This window comes from Orcinus orca, chromosome 13 (genome assembly GCF_937001465.1).
Source record: "Orcinus orca chromosome 13, mOrcOrc1.1, whole genome shotgun sequence".
Lineage (NCBI taxonomy): Eukaryota > Metazoa > Chordata > Mammalia > Artiodactyla > Delphinidae > Orcinus > Orcinus orca.
The window spans coordinates 27,411,296-27,437,708 of record NC_064571.1 but is presented as its reverse complement, the minus strand read 5'-3'; the positions used below and the strand labels follow the sequence as shown (position 1 = coordinate 27,437,708).

The window sequence follows — 26,413 nt, the reverse complement described above, 5'->3', positions numbered from 1 at the left end:
GTGAATAGTACCACTGTTATTTCATCACTTACTTATAATAAGAAAACATTGAATAAAGAGTCAGTGTTGTATTTATCTGAGTTTCCCAAGCAAACAACAAAATACCTAATACGTAGGAACATAAAACTGCTGTTGGAGTGAACTGTATGTTAATAGTTACACGATTTAAGCAAGAACATGACCAAGGATAAATGTATAACTGAATAGTTATGTTCTGTCATTTTGATAAAAAATTTCAAAATAACACAAAAAAATCAAGTTTTATTCTCAATTATTTGCTATCTTTCATTCTCTAAACAAATATTACATGAGTACTTGCCATGTAGCAAGTATCCAAGACATTTAGGGAATGGAAACGAACAAAGAGAGTCTCTGGCTTTAAGAATTTCCTGGACATGTTAGAATGTTTGCCACATGCAATACCTGAAGATGTTTATCAGAGCTTTATTCGGCATGCAGCAAAGGGCAGAGGAGGAAGTGCTTAACTCAAGGTAAGTTGTTTATCTGCTGGGGGAAAATCAGTGAAATCAGCTGAGAAAAACTGTCATGTGATATTATGGTTTAGTTATTCTGAAATGGGAAATAAAAGAATATTTTATACAGAAATATTAAATTATTTTATGGTGTGCAAATTAAATTCTTTGCATTGAGGTTTTTTAAAATGGCAATGTTAATCATGAACTTAAGAAAAAATATAGGCGAAAAAAGAGAAATGAGTTCTATTTTTCAGGATTGGGCTGAGGGGAATATATTCCAGGCAGTGGCAACGGAAGATGCAACTTGCAGGGCTGTGAAAACTCATGGAACTTTTGAATGATGACAGGGAGTTCAGAGCCAGAGCAGAGAGGTTTTGTAGGCAGACAGGGATGAGTCTGAGAAGCAAGCAGGAGTAAGATCAAAAAAGTTCTCAAATATATTGCCAACAAGTATTTGACTTCAAGCTAGGCTCTGGGAACTCAATGACAGATGTGAATTGCAGAGGAATGACCATATTTCCATTTCAGAACAATCACACTGGCAACAATGTGGAGAGTCAGAAGGGAGGCCAGAATGTGAGCACTCAAATGAAGAAAAAATGAGCATGAGCCCAATGCCAGCAGAAATAGGGTGGAGGAGAGGGCTTCAAGAAAGGTTTAGGACGTAGAGTCTGTAAGACTTTCTGATTGATTTGAAATGAAGGGGAGGAACTGCCAAAGGAAGATTCAAGGACCACCCCAATTTACTGGTTAGCAAAACTTAACTTATCACACATACTTGTGATAACTATAAACTGAGATTTAAAAAAATCTTATTTATACTTGAATTTCAGAGTTAACCTAAACATTTCCTAATAAAACTTGCCCATAATTATGATTCCTTCTATTTTTTTCCTAATACTCAAAAGCAGTGATTTTACATTTCATGTAATCATGGTATAAGTGGCATGAGAAATACTAATTGCAGAATATTTACTTCAATAAGCCTTTTTCTCATGTGTTTGAATATTTCAAAACATAGTTCGTGACATTAAAGAAAAAATAAAAAAGATATAGTTAATTCTAAAAGGCACCATGAAATGCAAAAGTGCAACCTATACTTAAAAAAACATGAAAACACTGAGTATTTGTCCACATACACTGCACACTGATTTGCAGCAGCAGTAATTCATGTAAAAGCTATCATGTAATATACATGAGGTTGCTTTTCTACAATCTTGCAGAAAGGATACTTGGAAGTATCCTTTTGTACCAAAACTGGAATCATTTTTCTGATGATAGGGTAAAGTAAGGTGAAGCTTTGCATTTCATGAGTAGTCAGTAAATGTAGGTGGGTGAAATCATTTATTCCTTTCAAACAGATCACAAAATGTGTTATTCTTGATGATTTCCAACAATATTGTAAGTCCTTGAAGTAGCACATGTATTTGCAGAAAAAAAAATAATATACACATAAGCAAAGCAGGGTGAAAGAAACAAAAATTTACCCATGATCCCAATAGCGATTATATATATATCTGAAAGAGAGAGAGAGGATGCTAGCTAACTGACTAGGTAATCAGACTCCCTAAGCAAAGTCTACCATTACAGGGATTCTAGGAATCTAGGGGTGGGCAGGAATATAGTGATTCTAGTACGTCATAGTGCTTAGTCACTGGGGAAGCAGTCTGGCAAGAACACATTGGCCAATCTTGGGGAAGCTGGAGGCTGTCAACCAGCTATCCTTCCTGCAGAAGTCTTCCTTGAATAGAGATGTAAGCAAGACACCTCCCATCCATCCCTTGCTTCATACAGATTCTCTTCTCTGTGCATGAGGTTTGGAAAACAGCTCCTTCATCATTTTCTTTTTAAGCTTTGTATATGCATTTTTCTTTTGAACCAGAATCATTTTTTTAATTAATTTTTAAAAATTTTTGGCCGTGTCCAGTCTTTGTTGCTGTGTGCAGGCTTTCTCTAGATGCGGCGAGTGGGGGCTGCTCTTCATTGTGATGAGCGGGCTTCTCATTGCAGTGGCTTCTCTTGTTGTGGAGCACAGACTCTAGGCACACGGGCTTCAGTAGTTGAAGCATGAGGGCTCAGTAGCTGTCGCTCACGGGCTCTAGAATGCAGGCTCAGTAGTTGTGGCACACGGGCTTAGTTGCTCCACGGCATGTGGGATCTTTCCGGACCAGGGCTCAAACCCGTGTACCCTGCATTGGCTGGCGGATTCTTAACCACTGTGCCACCAGGAAAGTCCCTCCTCCGTAGTTCTTGTCTGTGTTTCTGAGGAGAAACTTATGAGAGGTTAGTGGGAAGAGGTACAGACACCATTGCTGCAGGTAGGTTCAGGGTACCATTAATACTCATCCTCTCCCTCCTCAAACACCTATACTAATTTCCTCCTACCCTTAATTATTACCACAGGATTTGGTAGCTTACCTGGCTTTATGACCCAGGATTAGCTATATAATTTTCTGTGTTCAGTGCAAAATGAAATGTAGGACTCCTTGTTCAAAAATTACTAAGAATTTCAAAACAGTGACAGCAGAGCAATAGACCAAGCATGAGGTTCTTTTAAGTATGGGGCCCTTCGTTTGACATGTGGGACTGCCCAGGTCAAATGCCCATGAATCTGGCCCTGTTGTGGCCCAAACTTAAATTTCTAAAGGGACTGAGACCTTGGTAATCACCCCTCTGTCTGAGTGGGGTTGCTGCATCCATCCACTCACAGGTACAACTGGGTAAGTTCCAAATTTCATAATGAGAATGCATAATCATTACTGAACTGAGCATGAGGAATTGGATTAATATCAAGATTTTAGGTGTGGAAATGGTAAATAGGAGCTTAGAATTCACTAAATTATAAAACTGAAGAATGTTTCAATGTTTATGCCAGTTGAATGGTATTCTTTTAACAATGTTACTTTGTTTTCATATGTGATGGGAACCTCCTAATTCCTGAAAAGACCTGTGACTTCTGAAAAAAATAAACAGTATCTTGAAGTTTTGTGACTTCACACCTACTTTGTAAACTCATTGAGCTGAAGATTGGTGTTTAAAATTCTTGTGTTCTCGAGTGGACAGCTTGTGAAAAAAATTGAGGAAAAAATAATACTTACTGGAAAATAAGAAATTTATTTGGTAAAGTATAAAAATATTCTATTGGAGAAGTGAATATGGCCTGTGCATTACTTATTAATAATAATAAATATTTACAAAGCACCTTCTATGCACTAGGAAAAGTTCTAATTGCTTTACATTTTTTTATTATATGATAAATGCCCCCATTTTATGGATAAGGAAACAGAATAAGTAAATATAGGTAAAAATTTAAGAGTTACAGTCTTAATCAGTTTTTAAAATTAATTACAAATTAATAAAATTCATGTTCTGGTATAAATTAAATTGTGTTTTGAATCATTTACTTTTAAAAATTTTGTTTTAATTTTACTCAAAGAGAAAAAATATACTCCTGAGTTTGATTAGAGAGAAAAGTGGTCACATTTCGGGAACTAGGTAATATATGATCTTTATATACAATGCCAGCACCCAGGAAGAGACTGCCTATCATAAGTTGTTTTTTCTCAAAATAACAGCTTTATGGAAATATAGTTTACTTACCATACATTTTACCACTTTAAAGTGTGCAATGTTTAGCATTAATGGTTAAGTGTTCATTGTTTGGTGTATTCACAGAGTTCTGCAAGCATCACCACTATCTCATTTTGGAATATTTGCATCACCCCAGGAAGAAATCCTTTAGCAATCTCTCCCCTGTCCTTCCTCTTCTTAACTCCTATTAAACTCATAAGTTTTTCAAAATTGAAAAAAGTAACATTGAATCCTAACCTGAGGCCCCATTTTTTGTTTGTTTGTTTGTTTTTAAGCTGTGAGAGACTTATTTGTTTGAAGTTTATGATAATTTTGTTTTTAAGAGATTTACAATGCCAAATTACTGAGTGTTTGATAGTAATGTTAATTTAAATGTGTTACACTAGATATAAAAAATTCAGATTTTTCCTTATGTAGTATGTTTAAGATGGGTTGCTTGTATATTTTAACCCCTTAACATGACTCTGCATTGAATTTCTATGGTAACTGTATTTCTGCAAAAACATAAAAACATTCAGAGGCTGTGCCCTCTCTCTCCTTTTCCTGTTGCCTTTCAGATCAGGAGAACATGTCTCTCCAGAAGTCACTGGAATGCCCTACATACATTTATTATTATTGCTATTTCCATCCCCCAAATTAATATCAAAACTACCATGATAGATTTGTAAAGAAACCATTTAGGACTACTCATGAGAAAGAAAATTATCTTGGATAATGACAGAAAAGAAAAAAATACAGTTAGAAGATAGGAAGTCAAAATCAAACTCTTTGGCCTAATCCTGAATGTATCATTTTCATTATATAGTCAACTTCTGCTGTGCCCACTTGACTTTATGGCTTAATGATATGATTATGCCCAGGTGATGATGAGTAGCTCTGGTCATAGGATCATCCGAAATCCTAGTCATGTTTAAATAGAACATAGTGGTATGTGAGAAGCTCTTACTCAAACTAAGAGTAATTTACTGTCACAGCAACCAAGACTTTGTCCCCCAACTTCAATTAGGCTATGATGTTTTATCATAATATTTCATTCCTCTCAGATTTCCTATCTTTGATTATAGGACCAGATGGTTTCACTGGTGAATTCTACCAAATATTATAAGAAGTCATACCATTCCCTCTCAAACTTCTCCAAAACATAGATGAGGAAAGAACACTTTGAAACTCATCTTACAAGGCCATCATTACCTGATTAAAAAAGCCAGACAAGGATATACAAAAAAATTAAATTACAGGTCAATATATGTGATGAACATAAATGCAAAATTACCCAATAAAATATTAGTAAATCAAATTCAACAGTACATTAAAAGGATCATACACCATGATCAAGTGGGCTTTGCTTCTGGGATGCAAGGATGGGTCAACACTTGCAAATTAATCAATGTGATTCACCACATTACAAAATAAAGGATGAAATCCTGTGATTATCTTGATAGATGCAGAAAAAGCATTTGACAAATTCAACATTTTTTCCTAATAAGAAACTCTTAACAAAATGGATATAGAAGAAATTTATCTCAACATAATAAAGGCCCTATATAACAAGCCCACAGCTAACATCATAATCAGTGATGAAAAGCTGAAAGCTATTGCTCTAAGATCAGGAACATGACAAGAATGTCTGTTCTCACTATTATTTAACACAATACTGGCAGTCCTAGTCAGAGCAATTAGTCAAGAAAAAGAAATAAAAAGCATTCAAATCAGAAAATAATAATTTAAATTGTCTCTGCTTGCAGATGATATGATATAATATTTATAATAGACTTCACCAAAAGACTGTTATAACTAATAAACAGTTTCAGTAAAGTTGCAAGATACAAAATCAATATACAAAGGTCAATTGTGTTTCTATACACTAATAATACCTATCAGAAAGAGAAATTAAGAAAACGATCTCATTTACAATTGCATTAAAAAGAATAAAATACTTGGTAATAAGTTTGATCAAGGAGGTGAAGGATTTGTACACTCAAGAATTGTTCCAGATTGAATGTTGAGCATCTTTTCATGTACCTGTTGGCCACTTGGGTGTCTTCTTAGGAAAATGTCTACTTAGTTCTTCTACCCATTTTTTAGTTGGATTATTTTGTATTGAGTTGTATGAGTTCCTTATATATTTTGGACATTAACCCTTTACTCTGTATATGGTTTGCAAAAATTTTCTCCCATTCTGTAGGTAGCCTTTTCATTTTGTTGATTGCTTCTTTAGCTGTGAAGAAGCTTTTTGGTTTGATATAGTCCCACTTGTTGATTTCTGCTTTTGTTGCTTGTGTTTTTGGTGTCAAATCCAAAAAATCATTGCCAAGATCAATGTTAAGGAGCTTTCCAAAGGAGAAACTAACGCACCTTTGTAAGCAATTATACTCCAATAAAGATGTTAAAAAGAAAAAAACCAAACAAACAAAAAAAGAAACATCCTCACAGATACACCCAGAGTAATGTTTGACCAAATATCTGGCCACCCTGTGGCCCAGTCAAGTTGAGGCATAAAATAAACCATCACACCTTCCATAAAACTCATTTCTTTGAAGAACAATTAGCAGAACAGGAATGTTTTTGAAACCCATATACACTGGCAGAAATATATAATAATAATTTATTCTAGTGACAAGACCAGTGATATTCTCAGGATGGAAGCTATTCAAAATAGTTAACTTGTTACCAGGTAGATAGTAAATCTCAAGAAATTATGTAATTTTGGAGCTTGGTTTTGGTCTCTTTTTCTTACAGGTTGGACATTTGGCAGTAGCAGTAGCTAGATTAGCCTTAGTTAGTGAGAATCCATGCTGTTGGCCTCTCTCTCTGCCATCATGACCACTCCATCCTCTAAACAGGGTCTCATGAAGGCCTTCATAGTACTAACTATTTGAAGAGATTAACATGCTATCCTGAGAGCAATGGATTCATGTGCTGCGCTCTGCACTGTTTAGATAGTCCGAGATCCCTTTGGATTACATTAGAGCAGAGGAAAAGGAATTACAGCTCAACAGCAAAATTTGCAAGTGTTTATTACACATTTGAAGTGAGCAAAAACTCTCCCTGATCCTCTTTTCTTACTGAAATAGAAAAGAATGCATATGCCAAAACAGTGTCCATATACCAGAACCTGAGGCTCTATCTGTTCTAACAAAGTTACCACATCCATCATGGCAACTTCAATCAGGGCAACTACTGGGTTGAACTTGCAGCGGTCTACAGTCACCTTCCAGGATCCATCTGATTTTTGCAAGATCATTGCTAGGTAACTTAACTGGGGATATGATAAGGACCACCATCCTTGCATCTGTTAGAAACTCATGGCTGATATAAATCTCCTAAATTTTATATAATACATATATGATACAATTTTTATTTATATATTTTTACTTACTTTCTCATGACAGGAACAGTTTCAGAGGCTTCCATGTGGCTTTCCCTATTTTGGTAGTTATCTACAACCAAGGACCCAATCTGGAAGTTGTACTAACTTCCAAGTATGTTAATACCAATTAAACATTCAGGGTCCAGGGAAAAGACCATCAGGTGGTCTATGTAAGTGATTTATTACCTGTCTCTCATATGCCCCCATACATATAGGAAGGCCACAATAATGTTTCAAAGTATTCGTAGTTCAATATCACAGAAACCCTATAACCTATACCAACAGTGCTAAAAATATGAGTAATCCCCATCTCCCAATTTATAGTCAAGTGAGTAAATGGCCATAATTTTCTTGAGGAAAAATGCAGCAAATCATTGCTTTGTATACATGCTATGGTATTGCAATTGTTCCACTTGGAACCACTGTTTAGTGGGTTCTGATTCTGAACAATGGTCCCCAGTCTGAAACCTATGCAAGGAATCATGACATATTTATTAGGGTGGCTATCCTCAGACACCCAATCACCAAACCTTGATTTCTTCTGCTGGTTCAAGCTGAGTAGCGACTTTGTCAGCCACCAATCTATTTTGCCCTTAGGGAGGTCATATTCTATTAACCATCCTTGTAAGTCCCTGTGTATCTGGTTCCCAGGGCTATTACTCCAACTTTGCTAGTGATCACAACATATGTGGTTAAGTACCACCTGGTTACTGACAGTTAACTGCTGCCACCTAGACTCTACTATTTTAAAGTCCATTCATGGACACTGTTTTCAGCTAGATAAATTCTGTAACAGTATTTTCTATCTCCAGCCCTAAAATGAAAAGTAGAGACACTACTGAATTTTTTTTTTTTCTGTACACGGGCCTCTCACTGTTGTGGCCTCTCCCGTTGTGGAGCACAGGCTCCGGACACACAGGCCCAGCAGCCATGGCTCACAGGCCCAGCTGCTCCGCGGCATGTGGGATCCTCCCAGACCGGGGCACGAACCCGTGTCCCCTGCATCGGCAGGCAGACTCTCAACCACTGCGCCACCAGGGAAACCCCTGAGCTTTTTAATGATGCTGCTTCCTGTCTCACCAGGCCATTCATATGGCCTTGATAAATTTTGTGTCCTTGGGCCTTCCCAAGGAACATAACCATCATGCTTATCTTCTGACTGTACATATTACATCCATTCTAGCATGTCTACTTCTCTGAACTTTTTAATTTCTTTATCCATCATCTGACATTGCAGTTCATGCACTTCAATTTTGCTCAGCTTGGCCACTGTGTGTACCATGCCATGTACTGGGAGCCACCTTATTAGTTTGTACGATCTCCTGAGGTTCTTTCCAGGACACTAAATCTTTTATCTCTAAAGAATATTCTCAGGTAAATAAATTCTTCCCTTTCCAATTCTATGTTCCAGTCCCTTTGATAAAGAATCTTCTAACACAGTGCCACTCATACATCCCAGATGGCTACTGATACATGTCAGATAGGTTTGCAGCATCTTTAAATTACACTACTTTGTTTATGAAGCCAAGTGCTTGGCTTCATAATATCATAATATTATGATTGGCATAATATCAAGTTGCTTGATATTGTGACTTAAAACCTAGGTATAAGCCAAGTGGCCAGGAGGGAAAGTGAGGGCAGATCTTGAGTGGTATATCTGCTGCCTTTCAGGATTATTGAGATGACTGCTCTTAGCAAAAAGGAATGGAACACTTCTGCAGGCTTAGAAGGTTCAGAAGAGTCAGAGGAATCAAAATCTTCTGGAGCAATCATCCGCATGTCTAGATTCTGTGTGTTAAAGCTTCAGATTTTCCCAATGGGGGCAATGCCCTTGGTATAACAAATCTGCCAAGTTTAACCTCCTTTGAAGTTAGTCGCACAGACTAATAAATCTCAGGCCTCACGTTTGGCTTTCTCTGCACTCCTGCTGCAAAACGAGGGCTTCTTTGCCTCTACCAAGGAATCCCTTTGGCTTTCACATCTCATTTTTAATTCATTCTTATTTTCTTTATCATTCTGTAGAGAAATTATAGCCCATAAGAGTGTGACAGAGAGGGGACTGGAATTATAGAAATTGAGGAAGGTATTAATGGTCTCCTTGCTCCTGGATGAATTCATGTCCATGTTCATAAGAGTGCACTCTCACTTGTGAATCCCATCATATCACTTCCTTTCCCAAATCTCTTCAGGATAAACCATATATATATATATAACAAGACTGTATTATCTATTCCCCACCGAAATAGTAAACTCATTTCCCGTTGCTCCCTTTTGTGGCATTTTAAATTCTCAAAAAATATGTAAATATAGAGAAGATCAATAATTATCAACATATGTCCAATCGTGTTTTGGCTCTGCCCAAAACACGATTACTTTAAGGTTACTTTAGGATTACTTCAGAGTTACTTTAACCCCTGAAAAATATACATGAAAATCCTAAACATAACATTTCATCGGGGAAAAAATAGCATAAGGACTAAAATAATACAAAATAAGACAAAAGCTTTTCCAGCTATCCACCCACAAATTTAACAATAAACCCTTTATATTAAAAAATCTAGTCAGTGTATATATCTGCATGATGTATCATAATTTATTTCCAAAGTTGTTTTATTGAAATCAGAATCCCAACAGGGCTCAGAATATTGATAGCTTGGTTGATTATTCTCATCTTTAAATCTATATGTTGTCCCTCTCTCTTTCTTCCATGAAGTTTATTCTTCCTTGTGGGTGGTCATTTGCCTTGTAGAGTTAACAAAATTTTGCATTTTTCTGTGTGTATTCCTGTTTTATTTTTAACATATTTCTCCGATTTTCATGTTTTTCTTTTTTAACAAATTAGTGATTGGGACCTACAGTTTTGATTCAGATTTGATTGGTAAGAGTTCTTCATAGTTGATGTGCTACACTTCTTATTTTTCACATTAGGGAGCACATAATAACTGGTTGTCTCAAGTTTTATGTTCTTAAAATTAATCACTAGGTTCATTCACTTAAAATCCCCCTCGATGTGTTATGATTCTTAAACACTAATACATTTAGATGTACTGTTTTCTCTATGGTTTTGAGTGCCCACAGCATACTTTACTTATATAGCATTATAATAATTATTTTAAAGAAATAAAGCAATTAACAAGGATTAATGTGCAAGAATGCTTATTATGGAATGTTTGGGGATAGAAGAAATTAGAAACACATTTAATATCAAGTAATAAAGGCACAGATAAATTATGTGGTACTTGCATAAGATGGAATGTTTTGTAGGTATTAACATGCTTTCAAAAAATATTTAATAACATGGAAAATGTTCTTAATGTAATGCTACATCAAAAAGTGCTGAAGACACAGATTGTTCCTTAAAAAAATACAAAAGCTTATCAAATGTAATTTCAAAAGCAAAGAAATAATATGTAATTTTAACTTCCTAGTGTTTCTGAGCATCTGTAAATATACTAAATTTTAATTTAGGATAATGGATAATAAGAACCAATATTACTAAATATCAACAAACTGATTTGTAATTATATATGGCTGAATAAAGTTGTTTCTTTTGCCCTTTTCTCAGTAATTTGGTGCCAACAACAAAAGTAAAAATTAATGAAAAATATTTTAAGTGCATCTTCAGTAAGAATAAAAAAATACTTTTTTACCTCTCAAAAGAAGATTTTGCTAGCATAAGGAAATATGACCAAACTGAGGAAGAACCATGAGATCATAAGATTAACAATACAGATCTCAATAACACAAAACAAAGTTCTAAAATTAGGTGACTATCCTTGTGTTTCCTGAATTAAAGTTTGGGAAAAGGAGCAGGTTTCTTCAGGAGAATTAATGAGTGCTAAGAAAACACATCGAAACCAAATTGTATGGATAAGGTTTTCTCGTATAGAATTGCTGGCATAGCAACCAAGTGAGGACAACTTGAAATCCCCATAAGAATGACAAATAAATTATGAAGAATCCAGAATATGTGCTATGAAGGTATTTTGAAAAAGTTATAAATCTATAAACAAACATGAAAAAGTCTCTAAATCTTACCATCAAATAGAAAGCAAAATCCAAAACAATTCAGAATATTAGTCCAATGTTTATATTTCCATCAATTTGAATAGTTTACATTTAACAAATTTCATGAATTAAACATATAGACAAAACATTCATATTATTTTTATTTTAAATTTTGTTTTGTTGAACACTGGTTAGTTTGAGAATTTCGTTGTATTTATCACATTTTTTACATTTGCTTTCCTGAATTTCTTCTTCCTGGCATTTATTCAATATAATATTTACCTTTCTTTTTTAATGAAATCTCTTGCCCCTATATTGATTATTTTGCATTGCAGAAGTTATTTCTCTATTTTGAGATTTGTTTAAACTTTTTGAAGCTTTTGGTGTTTAACCAAATCATTATGTCTGCTTTTATTGTGTAGCTCAGAGTTTGTTATCTCCTGTATTATTTCAGTAATTTTATGCTCTATATATTTAAGTCCTTATTCCATCTGAATTTTATTTTGATTTGTATTTTAAAATCTATATAAGGAGACCAACCATCTGCTAACTAAAATGTACATACGTATTTTGCATTATCATATCATGATATCTGTGCCCTACAGAAATCTCTGAATAAAGCATACTACTGTAGTTGAGGGGATGGGCGGGGGGACAGCGTGTCCTTAAAGAGAATAACTTACCATCAGGAGAAGAGTAGGTCCTTCAAGAGAAAACAGAAACCTAACAGAAAATGTTAACTTGCTGGACAAGAGAAAACACATTTCAAGTTTCTCCTTAACCACTATTCTACAGAATGCCAAGCACTTGAGAGTATTCACTTTTGACAGTAAGGGATAGAGTGTATTAAATAATTTTGATACTCACTGGCTGATCCCATGAAGATGGGCTGCTGCTTCGGTTGCTTTGGAAAACCATAAATATCTATTTAAAACTCAGTTTGTGAACATCTGTGGTTAAGTTAACCAAATATTTTATCAACGTTTCTTCATGCATTCTCAGTCCCATGAGGTGAAAACGTCTTCATTTATCCCCCCTCAGTCCACCATTCACCAGAGGAAATTTCTCCTTCGTTTGCAGCATTATGTTTTTATCAGATCAAATATTGGGCAATTATCAGCTTCAGCTTGACTTGTGTCTTCAGAAATGTTGAAAGTAATCTGAAACTAGTAACTGATAAATAACTATGTCACTTTCTGGATTAAAAAAAAATCTTGTAATTTGTAAAAGTGACTGTTTCATGAAGTTACAATTTTCTGTAGATTGGATTTTATTTTCCACCTTCTTTCACTTAACTATTTTCTCATCACACCTAGTTTCTATTATTTTCTTCTGAATTCTGAGAAAAATTGAGTATGTATATATGCCAAGTATGTATTTCATTGCATTGATTTTCTAAGGAATATAACTTGCTGCTTACTGCTATCACAATGATTTTAAATTTGATAATTCTGTTTTTAATCAGGAATAATAATTTCTTTATAATCTCTAGAATAATAAAGAGGCAATGATAGCTTTGAATCAGGTCGAAAATGGAGTGGTGGCTAGACTCTGGGTTTCTGGGGTTCTAGGTATGTCCCAACCACATCTGGGGCTTCCCATGTCTAGAGGTGCCTCAAGCAAGGAGGGCTTAGCTCACACTTGGAAGGCCCCTATTTACTTTGTCACGTTCCCCAGGGTGGGAGTCAGCTTGCTGAACGCCTTCCTGTTTGCACCAGAGAAAACATAAGAACCCAAGTTTTTGCCTATCCCCATCTCTGCGTCAGGTCCAAGCACTTTTCCTAGAGATATGGTAACCATTCTTTATTCCATAACCCTCATTTGAAGCCACTTCTGACCTGCAATGAAGATGAATAAAGAAAACCTGGACCATTGTTCTGCATCATGGACCACAGCTCAGATTTGGACTATTCTTGCACATGGACCAGTAAAATGTATAGGACCTTAAGCTCATGTTCTTTATTTGCATCAAATGATGACCAGTAGACTGATTTTCCATCATTTTTCTTGTAGCAGGAGATGAATTAAATAAATAACTTAGGTAAAATAAGAAAAGGAGAGAAAAAAAGGTAAAGTTAAGAGGAAGATCATGTATCACTCTCCCTTTTCTTGTTGCCCTAGATTCCATCCTTCCAAGCAAGGAATCATAACATTTATATATATATATATATATATATATATATACACACACACATACACACACATATATATATATATGTACACACACACATATATATATAACATATACATGCACATATATATACACACGTTATTTATGTTTTGTGCAAATAAACATTCTGCACACTATATAAAAGACAAAAATTGATCAGTTACAATTAAAGTTCCCACTACTCAGCACTGTGCAAAGAGAAAATTGGAAAAATCAGTTCAAGATTAGTTCTCACTTTGATGCAATGGTCTCAGCAGAGGTGGATCTAGAGGAAGTGTAAGGTGGCACGTCTTCTATGATGAATGGCTTATTAGAGGAGAGTATGAATTGGTAATAAAAAACATGGGATTTCAGTTCACAATACTGATATAATTTGTGAGGTGAAAATAGCTAAGAATTTTTCAAAAATAATGACAGACACCAAACCATAGATCAAGGACGCAGAGGAGTCCAAGTGGGATAAATAATAAAAAAACTTTCACCTGGCATGTTGTGTTCAAACTACAGAAAATCAAAGAAAAAGTCTTGAAACACACACACAGAAAAACAACACCTTACCTATGAAGAAAGAAGTATAAGATTTATAGCAGACTTCTTGTCATCAACAATGCAAGCAAAAAGAGAGTAGAGAGAAATATTTAAAATGTTGAAATAAAGGAATCACCAAGCTAGAATTCTGTATTAAGGAAAATTGTTCCTCAAAAATGAAGGAGAAATAAAGACTTTCTCAAATGAACAAAAATGAGGAATTTTCACCAGTAGATCTGCCTTTCAATTAAAGAAGTTTAATTTTTTTAAAGTTTAGAGAAAGAAAATGATGCAGGTTAGAAACTGAGATCTACATAAAGAAATGAAGGGCATTAGAGAGGGAACACATAAAGGTAAAATAAACCCTTTTCTTTTTCTTTTTCTTACTTGATTTAATATATAAGTGTTCAAACTAACAACAGCAACAATATATTGGATGAGTATAGCTTATTGATAAGTGAAATGAGTGACATCAATGTTAGAAGGGATGAATATGAAATATTTTAAGGTACCTACACACTCATAAAGTAATATAGACCTATTTAGAAGTGGACTTGTAAATACATGTTGTAAATACATGTTGTAAATACATGTTGCCATCCTTAGGGCAACCACTAAAATCATTTTTTAAAAAGAAGTATAAGTGATTTGCTAAGAAATGAGAGAAAACAGAATCATATAAAATGCCTAATTAAACCAGATAAGGCAGAAAAGGGGTAGAATATTAAAAAATAAGAAATAAGAAGTGCAATGAATATAGAACAGTACAGAAAGGGGAGAAATTAATGCAACTATACACATAATCACTTTAAATGTGAATGGATTAAATGCAACAATAAAAATTAAAAACAGAAAATGACAGAGGGGATAAAAAAAACAACTGACTATATGTTGTCTGCAAGAAACCCACTTTAAAAAGAAAGACATAGATTATAAGTAAAGTGATGAAGAAAACTATACCACAGTAACACTAATGAAGGGAAAGCTGGAGTAGCTATGTTAATGTCAGGCAAAGCAGACTTCAAACAAGGAAAATTATCAGGGATAGAGAGAGGCATTACATAACGATAAGGGGGTCAATTTTCTAAGAAGACTTAATCCTTAATGTGTATGTGCATAACAGCAAAGTACCAAAATAAGTGAGGCAAAAACAGATAGAATGGCAAGATGAAATAAACAGCTCTATTATTATAGTTGGAGACCTCAACAGACCTCTATCAGTAATTGACAGATTCTGCTTACAGAAAATCAGTAAGCATAGAGTTGAACTGAACCACCATCATTATCAACTGTATCTAATTGACATTTATAAAATACTTATCCAACAGCAGAAGATTACAGTCATCCCTTGGTATCTGAGGGGGACTGGTCCCAGGAGCCCCTGCATATACCAAAATCTGCTGATGCTCAAGTCCCTCATATAAAATGAAGTAGTAAAATGAATGGAAATTTCAATCTAAGTTGATTGAATCCACAGATGCGAAACCCAAGAATTTGAAGGGCTGACTATATATTTCTTAAAAACAATCCAGGTATAAGTGGACCTGCCCAGTTCAAACCCATGTTATTTAAGAGTCAACTGCACATTCCTCTCAAGCTCACATGGAACATTCACCAAGATACATCACATTCAGGGACATGAAACACACCTCAAACACATTTTAAAAGAATTGAAATCATCCAAAGTATGCTCTCAGAACACAATGGAAATAAACTAGAAATCAATAACAGAAAGTGGCTAGAGAATCCCAAAGTATTTGGAGATTAAACAAACAGCACACTTGTAAATAACACATGGGTCAAAAAAGAAATGCTAAGAGATATTAAAAATAACTTGAACTTAGTGAAAATTGAAATAAAACCTATCAAAATTTATGAGATGCAGTGAAAGCAATGCTTAGAGGGAAATTATAGCATTGAATGCATATTTTTTAGAAAAATAAAGATCTAAAACCAAAAATGTAAGCTTTCACCTTAGGATACTAGAGAAAGAAGAGCAGTATAAACCAAAAGAAAGAAGAAGTAACAAACTTAAAGCAGATATTAATGAATCTTAAAATAAGAAATAGAGAAATATCAATAGAGAATGAGAAAATTAATGAAACAAAAAGGTGGTTCTTTGAAAACATTAATATAATCAATAAACTTCTAGCCAGGCTAAGAATAAATATAAAGACATAAGTTACCAACACCAGAAATGAAAGAGGGACCATCATTTAAAAATATAGTAGACTATTATGAAAAACGGTATGATCCCAAATTTGACAATTTGAATGAAATGGACTAATGCTTGAAAGACACATCATACCAAAACTGACACAAGGAGAAACAGATCATCTTAATAGGCCCATATCTATTACAGAAATTCAAACAATAATTATCCTTCCAGAAGAGAAAGCACCAGGCCCAGATTTTTTCACTGGTGAACTCTACCAATCATTTAAGAAAGAAATGATCCCAAATCTCTTTAGTATCCTCCAGAAAAGAGAAACAGAGGGCACACTTCCTCACTCATTCTTTGAGACCAGAATTACCCCCATAACAAAACCAGAAAAAGACAAGAAAACTACAGTCCGATATATCTCATGGGTAGCTGCAAAAATCCTAACCAAAATTATAGCTCACTGCATCCAAAGATGTATAGAAAGAATGTACTCCATAACCAACTAGGATTATCCCAGGTATTCAAAGCTGTCTAAACATTCAATAATCAGTGTAAATCCATTGCATCAAAAGGCTAAAGAAGAAAATTTTGCAGCAGTATTACCTCAGACATGTTACCTTGCATTCTCGTGTCTCATTTTTCACATTTGTAAAGTATGGTTTATAATAAGACACACCTCAAACAAGGCAGGCCGTGAGGAGTAACTGCTGATTCCTTTTTCTCATTCATTTTAGGAGGAGACCACCAAGCACTAGTCTGAGTCTAGCAGGGGAATCAGACATGGCTGTCATAGAGTTCAGGAAATGATGGTACAGAGATACAAATACAGGCCTGGAATACAGTAGGTAATTGCTAAGTGTTTGTTGAAGGAGTGACAAAATGAACACAATACTATGGGGACTCAGATGAGGGGCAGCTAACTCCTTCTGGTAGTTTCATGAAAGACTTCTTGGCAAAAGTGATTTTTGAGCAGGTCTTGAAGGATGCATAGGAAGCTATCCAAAGGAGGAGATGTATATACCAAATTTCATAGTCAAAGAGCAAGGGGAGTCCCAAGTGACAGCAAGCGAGGCAGTGAGGCCAGGAAGAGCTGTAATGCCCCTCCCTCCCTCCTTCCTTCCTTCCTTCCTTTAGGTTTATGGCTGGTATAGATTTAGGGCTTTACGGTTGTTGAGATTATCTGGTCTGGGAAACTTGCATTGTATCTGTTTTTGTAACATAATTTTCTTCCCATTGTGTAACATAGCAAGACTTCAGGTACTCAATCTAAACGTTTTGTCTTTGGGCTGAGCTGACATTCTGTTTTAGAAATACCACTCTAATATTTAGGTGTTATATAGTTATGAGCACTCTTTACTACTGTCTGCTCTCATTTGCCAGGTCTGAGTTCTACCAGTTGTTACATATTTAGAAAATCACAAGATAAAAATACTAATTTTGATGCAAAATTTTGGCCAAGTGTAGACAACAGTATCCATTTGATATGACTTAAAAATCTTCTGCTTTTACTTTTATTTTCTTTTGCCTTTATTTTGACTGTGTAAATATTTCCAAAATTTTGATATTTTTACAAAGAAAAAATACATGTATAGCTCCATCCATTTTGTAAGTAGACTTTTAATTTTGTGTTTATTTCCAAGACTTCTTCTTTGAGTACCACCAATTTGTCATTGAACTATCCAAACTATGTGAATTAAAAATTTTTTTGATTATATATTTATTAGTAAACTTTATTTTTTAGAACAGTTTTAGATTTACAGAAAAATTGTGACACTGGTACAGAAAGTTCCCAAATAGTTCATATTCAGTAGCCTCTATCAAAGCATCGTAATTAATATGGTACACTTGTCACAATTAATGAACCCAAATTGTTAATTATTAAATAATTATTAACAAGTTCCAAACTTTATTCAGATTTGCTTAATTTTTACTTAATGTCTTTTCTCTCTTCCAGGAACTCACTGAGGATACCACATTACATTTAGTTGTAATGTCACCTTAGGCTCCTCTTAGCTGTGACAGATTATCATACTTTTATTGACTTTTGATGACCCTGAAAGTTTATTTTTTAAAAATTTTATTGAAGTGTAGTTGATTTACAATGTCATGTTAGTTTCAGTATCTGAACAGTGATTCAGTTTATATATATACAGAAACTGAAGTTTATATATATATATATATATATATATATATATATATATATATTTCAGATTCTTTGGCCATATAGGTTATTACAAAATATTGAGTATAGTTCCCTGTGCTATACACTAGGTCTTTGTTGGTTATCTATTTTATATATAAAATATATAACTATGTATATGTTAATCCCAACCTCCTAATTTATTCCTCTTCCTCACCTTTCCCCTTTGGTAACCATAAATTTGTTTTCTATGTCTATGGGTCTATTTCTCATTTGTAAATAAGCTCAATTGTATCTTTGTTTTTCAGATTCCACATATAAACAATATCATATGATAACTGTCTTTCTCTGTCTGGCTTACTTCACTAAGTATGATGATATTTAATCCATCCATGTTGCTGCAAATGGTGTTATTTCATTCTTTTTATGGCTGAGTAATATTCCATTGTACATATACCATATCTTCTTTATCCATTCATCTGTCAGTGGACATTAGATTGCTCCCATGTCTTGATTACTGTAAATAGCTCTACAATGAACATCGGGGTGCTTGTTTCTTTTTGAATTATAGTTTACTCTGGATATATGCCCAGGAGTGGGATTGCAGGCTCATATGGTAACTCCGGTTTTAGTTTTTTAAGAAACCTCCATACTGTTCTCCATAGTGGCTGTACCAATTTACATTCCAAACAAGAGTGTAGAATGGTTCCTTTTTCTCCATACCTTCTCCAGCATTTATTGTTTGTAGATTTTTTGATGATGGCCATCCTGACTGGTGTGAGGTGATACCTCATTGTAGTTTTGATTTGCATTTCTCTGATAATTAGCAATGTTGAACATTTTTTCATGCACCTTTTGGCCATCTGTATGTCTTCTTTGGAGAAATTTTTATTTAGGTCTTCTGCCCATTTTTTGATTGTTTTTTTTTTTTTTTCTTTTTTGATATTGAGCTATGTGAGCTGTTTGTATATTTTGGAGACCTTGACAGATTTGAAAACTGTTCAGGTATTTTGTAGAATATTCCTAAATTGAGAGTTGACTGATGTTTTCTCATTAGACTGGAGTTTGGGATTTTGGGGAAGGAAAACTATAGAAGTAAAGTGACACTTTCATGTCATATCAAGGGTACATATTATGAACATGACTTAGCACTGTTGATGTTGACCTTGACCACCTGGCTGAGGTAGTGTTTGTCCAGTTTTTCCACTATAAAGGTTTTACTATTGAAAAACTTTTATTTTAACTGCCTCCTTTCCTTGCTCATCTGTAAACTGCCACTCCAATTACATTCTTACTTTTCAAAAATAACACATATAAAACATGGAGAATACAAATGTATCAAGAAAACTGAAATTACTAAAAACCTCCCCACAAACAATACATCAAAGTAGTCTCAATTTTTTTTTCTGAACATAAACAGCTAAGATTAAGTTATCAGTTTTCTAGGGTGATTACTATCATAATAGTAGTCATGGGAAATTTCCCATATCTAATGGAATGTTTGGTTTAAAAATAATTAATCCATGTTGTGAAATCTAAGAAACTTGCTCCAAATGGAAAAAAAAGCTCATCTTTTTGCCCCCTTCAACACATCTGCATTTTAGCAATAGTAATAGCTACCATGAATTTCAATGAATCTTACATACCAGGTATCATGTTAAGTACAATGCACATATTATCTTCTATAATACTCAGAGCCATCCTTTAATTATTTCTCTCATTTCACAAAGGAAACACCTGAGTTTTGTAGAGATAGAATACATTGTCTCATATCATAGTAAGTATGCAGCAGAAAACTGAGTCAAACAGAGCAAAAAACTCATTTCTTTACCACTCTTTTATATGACATCTTGCATTTTGGTCCTCTGTTCACCACTAGTACATTTAGAAACTACAACTGAACTGTATTGTTGATTATTTTAGTCATATAGAGTAGGTCAACATGATAGTGCCCTGAAATGTAGCAACTGTAGGTACAATTATTGTATGTGAACTTTACAGTTCAGAGATTATAGATATACTTTTATACATTGAATACTTAAAAACTTCTGTCAGGGTCACTGGCTAGCTCTAAAGGGGAAACCCAAATTAAAGGAAGTGTTTGATTATTTTCTGTCTCTATGCTAGAATGAAGTTCTATGAGGGCAGGGAGTTTATTTTATTAAGAGATCTATTCCTAAGTCCTAGAAAAGTTCCTGGCATGAAGATACAACGTTAAACATTGCCAAATATTTGTGGGGAAGTATAAACTTAATATAGAGTTATTTTTCAATGTAATGCTACCAGATTTTGCTCCTATTTGTATAGATGAACAAAACCACAGCAACAAAATGCTGCCTTCATAGAGCTCAAATTTCAGGAACTCATAATCATTCCTTCTCATTTCGCTGAGGATCCTTTCAATTTATTCATTTCTAGTGATATTTTAATGGAATTGGTTGATCGCAATAAAGTATAGTCTTAATTATGTTGAGCTCTTAAGAATACAATGGCCACTTCATTTCATAGTTGTGAATATCTTCACAACAAAAAAGAGTATTTAACATATTTTAATCCTGGTTGGAATAAATTAAATGAAATGTGCAATACAAAATCATTTACAAAGCTCTTTTAGGAACTAAAATTTTGTTTCCATTTTGGTTTTATTCAGCTAAGAAAGTTAATTTTCTGTTCTGAAGTGCTGTGTGAAACAGGTTATAAATGAACTGAATTTCATAAGCCAAATGAACCTGCAATTCTTGTCCAAGTTTAAATAAAAATGTGGTATATAATACACATGCAATTAAAATAGTGAAATCGTGCAGGGCATATATTATTGGCTCTATATCTAAATACATATATCATACAAAATTGCAATCCAGAGGTACAGTGTACTTATAGATGGAATTATGTCTCCCCTAAATCCACACATTGATGTCCTAACATCCAATGTGCCTGCATTTGGAACTAGGGACTTTACGGAGGTAATTAAGGTTAAATGAGATCATAAGGATGGGGCCCTAATCCAATAAGACTGGTGTTCTTATTAGAAGAAGAGAAACCAAATAAAAGGTCATATGAAGACACAGAAGGCAGGAAGCCAAGGAGAGAGGTCTCAGGGAGAAGCCAAACTTGCCATCACCTTGACCTCTAGCCTCCAGAACTGTGAGAAAATACATTTCTGTTGTTTAAGTCATCCACTCTGTGGCATTTTGTTATGACATCCCTAGTTGCCTAATACCACTGCCTAAACCCTAAAGACACAAGGAAAAAATCCCCTAAGGAAAACTTGATAGTGCATGTAGAAAGCTTTTTTCATATATTTAATAGTTTTAGGGTTTATGTGTGCATGTGTGTGTGTGCGTGTGCTTGAAAATACAGCTCATGCAATATATACATTTCTATGTATATACACACACATATACCCCACGCAACTTAAAATCGGCAATATGTGTGCTTTTTTTGTATGCTTTTTTTATTTTGTATATTTAAGAATGAATAGATATTACTTTATAGGTGTTATACAAATGAGCCAAAGATGTTCCCTGTTTACTGTGGCCCCCATGTTTTTACTTCATCACAGCAGTCTAGACTGTTAGCTCAAAAGCCTACTGGTGCTAAACTCAAATTCTTACACATCCAATTGCTTTAAATATAGCCCCAATAGGCCTATTTTTAGTCATTTAGAAGCCAGTCTTCTCTGCAAACCCCAAGAAACTGCACCCAACATCTACTAGCCATAAATAAGGTAAACCATGGCCCTTTAAAGATCCCAAGTCTCTGCTGGCTTTGAAAGCTCTCTGACCCAGGCATCACCTAGACACTTAAGCCTCCTCTCCAGCTCTCTTCCCCAGTCATTTATTTGTCCTCTCCCCTTTATGGATGATGGACCTAGGCTGCTGTGTCTAAGAGGTCTCCTGCTGTGAGGGATCTCCCCTCACATGCATCCTGTCCAAGTGCTGCCCACAATGCAACTCCTTGTGTGCTACTGCCACCCCCTAGCTTATGTCTTGTCCTTGATTAGCCACCCAAATCCTTTAATTCAGTGCAGTGGGTATGAGTATCTTCAATATGGATAAGCTTGTAGTCAAATTTAGAAATACATATGAATCAAATAGAAAGCAAACATTTATTAGAAGTGGCAAAGCTCTTATAAAGTACAACTATCTCAAAAGGGTGTTGGGAGGAGTAATTAATGTAAAATAGTTAGAATAAAGCTCGAAACACAGCAAGTACCTAATGATATTAAGCAAATATTAATAATCTTGTCAATCTAGGATAAAAAATGTGGATTTAATTTATTCATCTGTTTTTGCTCTGCTAACTTTTTATTATCATTTTATAACTTATTCAGCAAACATATTTGAGTACTTTCATTGTGCCAGGTCACTACATGGTAGGAATTTTCCATAATTGTTCCTCTTAATTTAAATAGAGTATTTCACATGGAACTTTTTTATTATATAAAGAGAATTTCCTGTCCAGATTAGTCAATTTTAATCATAAATCATTTAAGAGATTGTTCGATAATCACTGAAAAAAGCTGACTAAATACATGTAGATTAAATGAGTTTAAAGTCATTAAAGTTATAATGTAAGAGAAGATGATTCTAGGACAACTTATAAAAGCCTATGCTTTCCTTCCATATTATTTCCTTTTGTGATCATGTTTACTATTTCCTTTGGGTTTGAGGTTTCTAGGGTACTGAATACACTGGTTTCTTTGATTCTTCAATTTTTATCAAAACTTATCTATTATGTCTATTTGTCTATAATGTATTAAAAAACATCAAACCCAAAATGTATAAGAATTTTCATATGTTAAATTCCTTTGGAAATGAGAGTCAATGTAAAAGACACATGGATTCCAAGTTGTGTCAGCACCTTGTGTCCAGGAATGTGTTAAACTGTATCTCAATTAACAGAGATGTTTATTAAAAAATTAATAGCAGTTAACACTGCTGTATGATATATCAGAGAGTTGTTAAAAGAGTAAATTATAAGAGTTCTTATCACAATGAGAATATGTTTTTCTTATTTCTTTTCTTTTTATTGTAGCTATGAGATGATGGATATCAGCTGAAACCACTGTGATAATCATTTCAGAATACATGTAACTCAGACCATCATGCTGTGTGCCTTAAACTTATACAGCAATATATGTCAATTATTTCTTAATAAAACTCGAAAAGAAAATAAGTGGTGGTTTTAAAAATTTACCAAAGTGAAATTTACTAATGGGAAACTAGAACAGCAAAATAATGAAATAAAAGTTCCCACATGGCAGTGTGAATTTTCTCTTTGCTACCTCTCTTCAAATATCAATATTTAAGCCTTTGAAGAGAAGCTTTATAAACAACTTAAGTGTGTTTAAAAACACAGAACTATTGTGGTAGAAAGTCCTTTATATTTTGATTACATCATGTTCAGACTGAAAAACCAATAATTAAAGAATAGATAATTAGGAGGTTAAAAATCTTCAGGTTTGGGGGCTTTTACTGAATTGCAATGCTTAAAAAGGAAGTTTGCAAATAAGAAGATGCTGAAGTGTACCAGTATGAAAGTAAAGTAAGGAACAATCTATGTGACCTTGAACTTGGTGACACATTTTTAGATGCAATACCAAAAGCACATTCCATGAAAGAAAAACTTGGTAGGTTGGATTTTTAAAATTAAAAATTTCTAAGCTCTGAAGTAAACTTTTAAGGGAATAGAAAGACAAGCCATAGATTGGGATAAGCTATTTGGAAAACCCATGTCTGATAAAGGTATTGTATGCAAAATACAGAAAGAAATTTTAAAACTCAACAATAAAAAAAAAATTAAGGCAAAATATCTGGATACCTCACCAAAAAGGACATACAAATGGCAAATAAACAGGAATATGCTGAAAATTATTTGTCATTAGGGAACTGCAAATTAAAACAACAAAGAGATATCACTACACAACCATTAGAAAGATTTTAAATCCAAAATTTTAACAATACCAATTGCTGACATGGATGCAGAGCAACAGGAACTCTCATTCACTGACGGTGAGAATGCAAAAGGTTCAGCCACTTTGGAAGACAGTTGGCAGTTGCTTACAAAGGTAAACATACTCTTACCACACAATCCAGCAGTCATGTTCCTAGATGTTTACTCAACTTACTTTAAAACATATTCACAAAAACCCTGCAGACTTCAGGTTTTTGATCTACATGAAAGAAGCTTGGAAGTCACCACTCTGTCCTAACAACCAGTAAAACGCTGAACAGACTGGAAAATCAACAACTCTTCTTGAATTCATAACAGAGGGGGAGGACACAGTGCAAACTGCTGTCTCCAGGACTGGAAAGTCAGACAAGTGAATACAGAGAGTCATGACTCACCTGAGCAGAGTCTGGCGGGCAGAAACTGGCAAGGGAACCAGTGCCGGAGCAGGAAAACCTGAACTGGAATTGTCTAATTGCTGGAGGCTCAGTGTGGACAATCCTGACGGTTAAAAACTCCAGGGGAGCCCAGTCATAGTGGGGCTCCCACACTCTAGTGAGTTTTACCTCCAGGAGCTCAACTGGATTCTCACAGTAAGTGTCAGAGAAAAATCCCCTTGTGCTGTCAGCAGCAGGAAGGGAAGAGGAACCATTTTGAAATACGCCAGAGAGCAGGCTGTTCTACTTAACAAGGCCAGCGCTCAGGAGAAATTAATTAACCGGAGTCTAACTGGCTGCGATATTAGCAGAGCCTAGCTCACCTGGGAGAAGGGAAATACCCAACTCTAGTCAGCTGTAGCCTTCCACATAGGAGAGGGGGAATACACAGCTCTAGCCCACTTGAGCCATCCTCATTCACCTAAGGAGAGAGACAAAAACTGAAAAACACTCGTGAAGCTCCAGGGGCACTGGCCCACTAAACAACTGAGAGCTAGTTATTAGAGATTACAGAATTATAGGTATAGAATTATAGAACACTTCCCCTCCCCCCACACCTTACCACCACATTACTAACGGCCTGGTTACAGCAGTTCTTTGTTCAAATCTGGCTGTCAAGAAAAATTACAAGGCATAGTAAAAGGCAAAGAAAACACAAGAGATAGAAGGAACCACACATCGCAGGGATTGGGAATGATCATACCAGGATTTTGAAAGAACTATAATTAATATGTTAAGAGCTTTAATGGATAAACAGCATGCAAAAACAGATGGATAATGTCAGCAGAGAGATGGAAATCCTAAGAAAGAACCCAAAAGAAACACTAGAAATGCAAAACACTGCAACAGAGATGGGAAGAAAGCCTTTGATGGGATTATTGGTAGACTAGACATGACAGAAGAATCTCTAGAATATCCAAGGTCTGTGGGACAACTACAAAAGGTGTAACATACACGTATAAGAATACCACAAGGAGACAACTGAAAATAACAGAAGAAATATTTTAAACAATAATGACTGAGAATTTCCCCCAAATTAGTGTCAGTCGCCAAATCAGATCCAGGAAGCTCAGAGAACATCCAACAGAATAAATATCAAAAGATTACATGTAGGTGTATCATTTTCAAACTATAGAAAATCAAAGATAAAGATCCTAAAAGACACCTTCATGCAAATATTTATAGCAGCTTTACTCATAATTGTCAAAAATCAGAGGCAACCAAGATCTCCTTTTAACAGGTGTGAATAAACAGTTGTGGTACATCCCAACAATGAGATATCATTCCATGAGAAGAAATGTGGTACCAAACATGAAAAGATATGGATAAATTATAGATGCATATTGCTAAGTGAAAGGAGCCAGTCTGAAAGGAATCATGAAAAATTGTATGACACTCTGGAAAAGGCAAATCTATAGAGATAATTTTAAAAAGTCAGTGGTTGCCAGGTGCTTGGGGACTGAGGAGTGTTAAATAGGTGAAGTACAGAGGATTGTTTAGGGTAGTGAAACTACCCTGTGTGATACTGTAGTGGTGGATACATGATACTGTGCATCTGTTAAAACCCACAGAAATTT

The 26,413-nt window shown here is 34.8% G+C and overlaps 1 protein-coding gene and 1 long non-coding RNA gene across 26 annotated transcripts in view; one reads left to right on the top strand and one right to left on the bottom strand.

Annotated features, from left to right (window-relative positions):
* Positions 1-26,413, bottom strand: part of LOC117199207 (uncharacterized) — a 1,082,321-nt gene that overhangs the window by 935,086 nt on the left and 120,822 nt on the right. Inside the window, exon 4 of one of the 25 annotated variants that reach the window (XR_007470943.1) lies at positions 1,802-2,738. The exons of the other annotated variants lie outside the window; for them this stretch is intronic. The gene's annotated coding sequence lies outside the window, so the exon portion shown is untranslated. Of the gene's footprint in view, positions 1-1,801; positions 2,739-26,413 lie in introns of those variants that run through there. 25 annotated transcript variants of the gene reach the window in all.
* The window catches only part of LOC125960856 (uncharacterized), a 229,726-nt gene that overhangs the window by 188,046 nt on the left and 15,267 nt on the right, over positions 1-26,413 (top strand). The gene's annotated exons all lie outside the window — the stretch shown is intronic.